The sequence below is a fragment of the Elaeis guineensis genome, chromosome 5, assembly GCF_000442705.2.
Source record: "Elaeis guineensis isolate ETL-2024a chromosome 5, EG11, whole genome shotgun sequence".
NCBI classification, from domain to species: domain Eukaryota; kingdom Viridiplantae; phylum Streptophyta; class Magnoliopsida; order Arecales; family Arecaceae; genus Elaeis; species Elaeis guineensis.
In genome coordinates, this window is record NC_025997.2 from 32,457,633 (window position 1) to 32,467,926 (window position 10,294).

Below are 10,294 nucleotides of genomic sequence, written 5' to 3' on the forward strand. Positions count from 1 at the left end.
CCCGTAGGATGCAATTTTCCAAAAAAATAAAGAGATAAAAAAAAATTAAACTTTCAAGCAAAATTTAAAGGAAAAAAAGCATCCTTAAATTATTGATGCCAAATGGTACTTTCAAAATTTTCTGGAAGTTCATCGACACTAACACATCTTCAATAAATTATCCACAACTTCCTCATCCAATTCCTATTTTGGATGATGCAACATGCATTGAAAAGCTAACTCAATAGCGGACACCATGGAAGCGGTGAGAAAATGTTGAGCATGTTAATGCCGATGAAGCTTTCTATGCTGCACTGATTTTTTAATGCAATTGGATTTAAATTCCAAATTTAAGCTTGCAGGACAACTTTGAGTCAAGTACCATCTTGTATTCTTCCTTGAAAAGGTGCTCAGCAATTTGATGGTCTCCTAGAGTGTGCACTATCCCCCATAGATTGTCGCACAAATCTAAAGGAATTGGCCTTCTATATTGTTTAAACCCACCATTCGGTGTAACCATGTGAGCCTTTTTTTTTCAAAGGTTTTGTATCACATGAGTTACCCTTGTATATATAAGGCCTTCTTTGGGATACATCGACTCCTGACTCAAGAATACAGTGGACATGTGGTCATTTAGTTGCATCAATTCGCCCAGAGAGTCAGAAGCTTCTATGGGTCAACTGGCTTTTATTGTCAGTTCATTAAAAACTTAAGCACCATGGTGGCACCAATCATAGAGTGCATGAGAATGGGTGACTTCAATTGGACAAGAGCTGCTAGCAAAGCCTTCAAAAACAAAAAGCAATGAATGACCGAAACATTAGTCCTACGACTACCAGACTTCAAGGTGTTAGAAGTTTTATATAAGGCCTCTCATGTTGGAATCGGAAGAGTCCTTGGTCATGAAGGACATCTGATTGCCTACAACAAGAACTTCAAAAATTCTGACAAAAATATTCCATATACAACATTAAGTTCTATGCCATGGTCCGAAACCTAAAGCACTGGAGACACCACCTCATCCACAGGGAGTTTGAGCTGTACAAGGATCATAAAGCTCTCCAGTACCAGAACTCCCAGAGGAAGATGTACTCCAGACATGCCACATGGAACGACTTCTTACAACAATATACCTTCAATCTGATCCAGAGGGCAAGAACAAGGAACACAGTCATCGATGCCCTTAAGTTGACATGCCTAGAATTAGAGGGGTCTACCATCTCAATGACTTATAAAGGTAATCTTTATGTTGGCAAAATCTTTAAAGCATTTAAAGAAGGAGAAGGCCGAGATTACAAGAATATCTCTAGCAAGAAGTTTATCTGTTCAAAGGAAATCTGCTCTGCATCCTTGCGACCTCCATGCATGATCAAATTTTATTCCCCCTAATTAAATTTTCATCTCGCTTAAAAACTCCATTTGCATTACTTTCAAGGTGCTTTGGTGGAGTTCTTTACTGAACGACATGGTTTAGAAGAAAGTTGAAGAAGGTTACTAAAAGCAAGCCGAGGAGGAAGTGGCACGGAAGTGAATTTGGTTCGCTAAAAAAACTCTCACAAAGTTTCAGGTCACTGTAACCTTAATAAATTTTCAAAAGATTGGGAAGGGTTACCAGGGAAGGGTGGTGTAGGATCTGAAATTATGGATTTTCCAATTGGGCAAGTTCATTTCCTACAAAAGGTGGCCTTCCAGTGTAACATTCATATAACATGCAACTGGGTACCCAAAAATCAGAAGCATAAGAGTGGACACTGCTATTCTGAAAACAACTCAGGAGCCATCTAGCATGGTGTTCCTTGCGTTGACTGTGGCAACTAATGGATGCAGCATTTATAAAGCAGAAAATAAAGGTCATTTTCAATTCAGAAAATGTTATTTTGCAAAAGCTGCATATTAAAGAAAATGTGGTTAAATGAGGCAGTCAAAGAACCAACCATGGCAAGAAAGCTTTTCTCTAGTCACTTATAATCACCTTGCTAATCCAAAATCACGAAGCTGAGATTGAAATACATGCCAGACATGTGGGTATGTATTTAGAAAACAAATATGAAATGTAGAAAATATCAATAGCAAATCAAATTACAATATCTTCATACATCCATACTCATGTAATAAGATATTTGATGGCTTAAGATCACATTAAATGATCCCTTTCGCATGCAAGAACCTAAAAAGTATCAAAGATTTAAAATAATATCTTGAAACATAATTTATAACAAGAAACCATGTGTGTAGCATCTGTTAAAGAGAGCTTTGACAAGGTTGCATGACAACTCATGTATAGAATCTTCAGGAAATCAACTATCCTGCAGGCAAAGTATCAAGTATGAGAACATTGATTTGAAAGATTGAAAAAAAGGACAAAGTAAACCACACTATTTCAGGTATAACAACAAAAGTATTTCCAATGTCCCAACTCCCAATAGCTAAAGAGATGGGACCACGTATAACCAAATTCTTTAATCAAGATTGTTCAAATTAATCATTCAGAGTACCAAAGGGATCAGGTTGAGAAACCTGCTAGATGCATCGAATGATAACAAAACTTTTAAAATAAAATAATAACAAAAAGGCTGCAAATAAATAAGAAGATGGAACCCACACAAATGGATCCCCTTTTTCCATATAGTTCTACAACATAAGTTCCAGTTTGAAGCAAAACTTGCATAACATCGCACTCGCAAACAAAGAGCACCAATATTTAGTATATTGTCACAACCTATGCCTTTGAAAATGGAGATACAAAGAGAAATCCTTCCCTTTACCAACTTTATGCAGAAATATAATGCTCACGCATGCACACATGTACACACATATTACTTTCTTATCTCAGTCCTCGTAAACAATGTTAGGATCCAACTTTTAGGTTTGGATAAATATGCAATGTTTGCATCAGCAATTACCCCATTGCCTGAACTTAAAATTTTATGGTACAAGAATTCAGAGTGCAAGATGCCCTTTTGTGAGCCATCATTAGCATCCTTTTACAAGGATTAAGACTCCAATGCACTGGCCACACATCAGCTGTTCTATATCATACTAGGCAGGGAAAGGAATAGGGGAACCTGGTACACCGACACATTAGCGAATCAGAATTAAAATTGGCCCCATATTACTCCATATTAAGGTAAATTGTCCGCACCAGCTCAACACATCTTTCTTTCCCAATCATTTGTATTGAGCGGTATCTATCCCATATCATCCCTCTATAACATTGTATTGTATCAGCCCATGAGTCAGCATGCCTGCAAATGCATTCTCAACCGTTACAAAAGTAACCATCAGCATAACCAATAATATTACATATAAGGTTTTATGTCCCGAAGGGATAGAGGGCATCCTGATTATCCCATCCCATACCTATGAGAAAATGGGATTAGGACGGATTCAAAACTCCAAAATCTATTCACATAGGGAGAGAAGAAGAAAAAGGAATGAAGGAAAAGAATGAAAGATAAAGAAAATGAAAAAGTGAAAGGAAAGAAGAAGACAAAAATGAAAAAAAAAAGAAGAGAGAAGAAAAGAAAGGAAAAAAAAGAGAAAAAAATGAAGAGTATCTATCAGAATGTATGACACTGCTACCAAAATAAGAAACGGTAAGGCATCCTATTCCATGGAGAAACTGGACACATTCCATTAAATTAGCATAGGATTTCATGCATGTATTTCAAAACTTTTGCAGCAGAATAAAGCTAGATTAAACCCTTTAATCTGTAAATACATGCATAAGATCAGATCTTAAAATACCTATAGAAGGATCTATGACATGATATACAATGCATAAAAATCTAAAATTAAAATCAACAAGCATGTAAAAAAAAAAAAAAATCAGCACAATGAATGGATCATATCTACAACAACTAGGGTTCCAAATCCTATACCTGAGCGCGGGTAGATGAACACCACAACTGAAACTCATGGATCGGAGGCTCTTCTGATCGCTCGTAGCTGCACAAAATGTTCGGCTTCTACGGATCATTCACACAAAGTCTTTGATTCGATCAGCCTTCCGCGGAAGTACTAGCTTGTATAGACAGTTTTTGATGGCAGATCTAATTTGATCATCTTCTTCGATCACCTCGAACGCTTCCGATATTGAAGATGGATCAAAGGAGGTGCTGGATAGTGGAGAAAAAATCAGAGGAGAACTCTCTTCTCACTAGTATTTTTTCTCACCCGAAAATCCTAGAACAATTCTAGGTCTCTCACCCGAAGAAGAGTTGGATCTCCTCCAATGTGTGTGCCAAAATAAATAGTGCCCACCCCAGATTCTCATGCCCCTAAGAGAGGTTCAACTCCTCTCTTTCTCAGCCCTCTCACGCATTGAAAAACCCAGAGGAAGTGGCACACAAGAATCACAACATTTTAGGTTGCCGAATACAAAGGGAAAAGGTTGGATAGGGATCAATTTGAGTTGGAATTCAAAACCATTTTAAATTCAAACTCTGCCAGATTTTATCCTCATCTAAACCCATCCAAAGAAGGACCGAATAAGAGGTGTGGGGCATGGAAAAATCATCAAGAGCATTCTCCTTTTGTCACACAAAAGAAGTCCTTCACAAGGTGGTCGGCATGTGGTTTGAATTGGATAGAGATTAGGGTTTTGAATTCAAACCTTTTTGAATTCAAATTAAAACCAACTCTTCCTTATCCATGAAGGGTGACAACCAGAGGCTTTGCTGGAGTTTTTCTCATGCACAAACTCATTTTGTGTGATGAGAAGTGGTATGGAGAAGAGATGTGGTGCAAGGGAGGAAGTCCAACCAATTTGGACTCTAGGGTTTTGGTTATTTGTTTCTTAATTAGGTTTTATCCAAACCCAATTAGTTTAGACCCAAATAAAGATGAGTTAGCATAATATAATTAGGTATCTAAAATCTTAATCTAATTAGGAAAAGATTTAACCCAAGTCCTGATCAAATCAGACCTAATTCTCTTTTAGCGATTAGGTCATTCATAATCTAATCGGGTTTGATCAAATTGAATCCAATTCAATTAGATTTGATCCAAATTTCAATGCTCAATTAAATTGAGCTAATTAGTAATCTAATTACTGATTAATTCTCCTAAATTTTACTAACATTTAGCGAATAATATGATTGCAACTATTGCACAGGGTTAATCATCAATCATATTAACGATTTTACCCGCGAAAAATTCTCAATCGTCGATTTGCCAATTGATTGAAGAAGAACTTCTAATGTGTGTGACCCCATAGGTTCTAACCTAAACCAATAGCATAGGAATAAATTTCTATACCAATCAGAGTGATCATCTAGCAATGGTACCTGATGTCCGGATAGGTCGAATGTATGCAAAGCAATACTTAGAATCTACTGGCATATGGTTATTGTATAATTCATCTCTTTAACCCTCGATGCTCAGAATGACTTAGAGTTGAAACTATTAATTCTTAATAGTACATTCATTATGTGTCTCAACCTAATAAATCCTGTGACTCCTCATAAAGATTGCCCTAGTCAAGGTCTTACTAAACTAAAACACAAAGTATTCTCTTCAATCTTTTAGAGTGGTCAATCTCATCTTGACTCACACATCGACTTTACAAGTATTTGACTATGTCCAGAAATCTTTCAATCCTGAATTAAAAATTTAGATAGTCTGGTACCAAAACACAGTGAATTGTTTGCAAATCACCATGGTGATCTCAGATCGGAGGGACACTTATACCCATATCTCTTCGGAGCAACTTTTGATAGTCGAGTGTTCCGGAGTTAGTCACATTCAGTGAGGTGTACTACTCTCACCTATATATCATATTAGTGTCTCCACACTCCTTAATTAAGAGGACAACTAACTCATATGGCATATAATGACCAACACTTGATATAGCTATCATCCTAGTAATAGCATATTATTTGATCACAAACTTATTTAAGGACTAAATGATAAGTCTTCCTTTATCGATTTAAAATAGTTCTAAGGACTTTCATCATAACACTAAAGTTCAAAATAGAAGATGCACAAGATTATGATGAAAAATTACTAAATAATATTTTATTAATAATTAATTTATATACAATTATATCAATTAGCATAACTGTCAATAGGCTGATGATTAACTTTAGGATACAATTTTCAACAACTCTCACTTATGCTAAAAAGTCAATCGGTATAGTATTGTATACCCATCTTTGATTTATGATCTTTGAACTCTTTGACTGTAAGGACTTTAATGAATGGGTCGGTCAAATTTTTTTTCATCAATCTTTTGAAGCTCGACGTCACCTCGATCCATGATCTCTCGGACAAGGTGGTAGTGGTGCAGAATATGCTTCGTCCGCTGATGTGCTTTCAGCTCTTTTACCTGAGTTATGGCTCTAGTACTGTCACAGTAGATCATAACTGGACCATCAAGGAAAGTTGCCACTCCAAGCTCGGTGATGAACTTTCTTAGCCACACAACTTCTTTTGCAGCATCAGATGCCGCGATGTACTTCACCTCTCATATTGAGTCGGCCATAGCATACTGCTTGAAACTTTTTCAGTAGACTGCTCCACCATTTAGAGTAAATATGTATCCCGACATACTCTTGCTATCATCACAATCTTACTAAAAATTAGAATCAGTATATTGTATAAGCTTCAAGTTAGATTCTTCATAAACGAGCCACTGAGCCTTAGTATTTCTCAAATACTTAAGGATGATTTTTGCAACCTTCCAATGGTTCTCATCTGGATCTGATTGGTATCTGCTCATTGCTACTAGTGAGTATACCAAATTTGGTCTCGCATATGTCATAGCGTACATTATAAAATCTACTACTGAGGTATGTAGAATTTTACTCATATGCTCTCTCTTAAGGGGTTGTCGGACAATCCTTCTTCGAGAGAAAAATTTCATGGCTTATCGGAGGTAATTTTTTTTGAAATTCTTCATGTTGAATCATTTCAGCATGGTATCTATATACGTAGACTAGGAGAGCCCAGGTAGTCTCTTAGATCTATCCCTATAGATCTTCATCCCTAGGATGTAGGCTGTTTCTCCCAGATCTTTCATAGAGAATTATGACGACAGTCACACTTTTATTTTCTGTAATGTAGGGACATCACTTTCGATTAAGAGAATGTCATCCACATACAAAATAAAAAATTAATACAACTACTGAACCATTAGCCTACTTGTATATGCAGGGTTCCTCTCCATTCCTAACGAAGCTATATGTTCTGATCACTTTATCAAAACGTATATTTCAACTCCGAGATGCTTGCTTCGATCCATAAATGAATCTCTGAAACTTATACACTTTGGACTCGTCTGTGGATGTGAACCCTTCAGGTTGTATCATATTCATCTCTTCGTTCAGCTCTCTATTTAGAAAAGTTATCTTCATATCCATTTGTCAGACTTCATAGTCCAGATATGCTGCTATCACAAGTATGATCCGAATGGACTTAGCATTGTCACAGGACAGAATGTCTCCTCATAGTCAACACCATAATGCTGACGATATTCTTGACAATCAGACGAACTTTATAGGTCTCCACCTTTCCATCTGTGCCCCTTATCCCTTTAGGTAGATTAACTAATGTCCACATATCGTTGACCTTCATGGATTCTATTTCAGACTTTATAGCTTCAAGCTATTTCTCAGAGTCAGACTTCTACATCACATCCATATAGGTGATCGAATCTTCATTATTCTCATTGAGCTCAACAAGATCTCCATCTCGAACCAAAAATCGTAGTATTTATCCGACTGATGTGGTACTCTATTGGATCACCTTAAAGATAGTTCTACATTGGCTCTGGATTTAATCTAATCAAATTCGATTCAGATTCAGTCACTGGTGTCGGTTCTTCTATAGTCGATCTTCATCAAGCTCGATTTTAGAGGCACTTGTTCCTTTACTAAGGAACTCCTTTTCCAAAAAGTATGCCTTACCGCTGCCAAATACCTTTTGTTCAGTAGGAAGGTTAAAATAATATTCCCTTATTTTCTTAGGATACCCTACAAAATAATACTTATCAGACCTTGGTCCGAGCTTGTCGATCTATGATCATGCATTTTTCTAAACCTTAAGATAAGAGAGGTTCGGCCTACATCTTGACCATATCTCATATGGTGTTTTACTAATTGACTTACTCAAAATATTATTAAGTACAAAATAGGCTGTCTCAAGTGCATATCCCCCAAAGGAGATCGACAGACTTGCAAACCCCATCATGGACCGAATCATGTCCAACAAGGTTCGATTCTTCCTTTTTGAGATGCCATTATGCTGTGGTATTTTTGAAGGGATCCATTGTGAGAGAATCCTATTTTCTCCTAAATATGTCAGAAATTCACTAGAAAGGTATTCACCCCCCTCGATCAGATCAAAGAGTTTTAATATTTTTTTCAGTTTGCTTTTCTACTTCATTATTAAATTATTTGAATATTTCAAATGATTCAGACTTGTGTGTCATCAAGTAGACATACCCATACTTAGACAGGTCATCTATGAATATAATGAAATAGCCATACCCTCCTTTGACACTATGTTCATAGGTCTACATACATCACTATGTATTAGACTTAGAACTTTATTAGCTCGTTCATCTTTTTCAGTAAAAGGTGACTTTGTCATCTTTATAAAAAGGCAAGATTCACAGATCGACAATGATTCACAATCATTGATATTAAGGATACCCCCTTATGCTAACCTGTTTATCTTGCTCATTGTTAATGTGACCGAGCCTGCAATACCAAAGGTAGGCATCTATGACATTATCTAACTTTGGATATTTATTTGGAGTGTACATTACACTCACAGATTAATGATAATAAATATAGATGTCATTTCTTAATTATCCTCACATTATTGTAATATCATTATAATGATATTCACAATAATTCATTCTTTATTGATAAACTATAACCATCTTTGGTCAAAAGACCAATAGAGATTTTATTCATCAAGAAGGATAGACAATAGTGATAATTATTCAAAATGACACTATAGATAATTGAAAGACTCCCAAAGCTAGGATTGGAACTTGGCTTTCATCTCCCACATTCAAGAATCTCTCACCGTTATCAATTTTCTACTAATTTAAAGTCTTTGTAACGAATTATAAATATGAACTAGACTTTCGATATCCAATACCTAGATAGTAGTATCACATATAGAAAAATTATAAGGTATTATCATATAAGTACCTTGATCAGTAACTAATTGCTCGTTTCTCTTTAGCCTATTTTGATCATAGTCTGCCGACTCGATTCAACCTTAGACTTCTCAGCTAGATTGGGCTCAAGACAATATTTAACTTTTGATACTGGCTATCGAAGTTGGATCCAATAAACTCATTACTATCAAACAGTGAGTGGAGTGACACGATATTGGCTATTTTTGAAAAAAAAAATACTGACCTAATTAGTATATAAATTTAATTAACCCTAAAGATATGGACTTTAGTCTAAAAGTTCTCTCACTATTTTATATGAATTGATAGTGTTGCTCCTAGATTGATTTTGATGATTACAAAGCAGATTGAAGGGATACAAATAATTTTAAAATGAAAAAGTTCTTATGCTCTTTAAGGGCAAAATCGTAATTTCACTAAAATCCTGATTTGGTAGTACCATTTGGTAGAACAAATGATTTGAAATCTATTGGTGAAAATTTTATTGTGTTTGGACTTATATTTTTGAAGTTATGAAGGTTTGAAGTGCATGAGTCGACTCATGAGTCAACTCATGGCACTGTGAGCTGATTGGCACGCAAAAATTCTCCTTGGCACGCTAGTTTTCTGGCTTGGCATGACCTGTGAGTCGACTCATGAGTCGACCCACAAGGCATGAGTCGACTCATGAGTCGACCCCTGCTAATTTGAGCTAAGAATTTTCAGAAAAGCATTCTCTGGTTTTTGCAACAGAGGTCGACTCATGAGTCGATCCCTGAAGCATGAGTCGACTCATGAGTCGACCCTGCGACGGGAAATGTCAGCAACGGCTATTTTTTTGCCCATTTTAATTGCCATTTATGCTTCCTAAAAATCCTCTAACGGCTCTTATCTACCTAAATTATTTTCTCTTGCTTCTAATGCTACAAAATGCTTTAAATGGTGAAAGAAATTGCAGATTAAATAGCGGATCAAACGTGAAATCAATAGAGACGAGAAAGAGAGAAAGAATAGAAGAAAGGATTCGAAATTTGCAAGAAAAATCCTGAGATCAACAGAAAAATCCAAAAGAAAAAGAGAGAGGATCCACAGTATACCAGAGAGATTGTGAAAGAGAAAGCAAGATCTTTCAAGGAGAGAATTCTTCTATGCCTATTGTTTCAACCTTGATCTAGAGATCGTTCA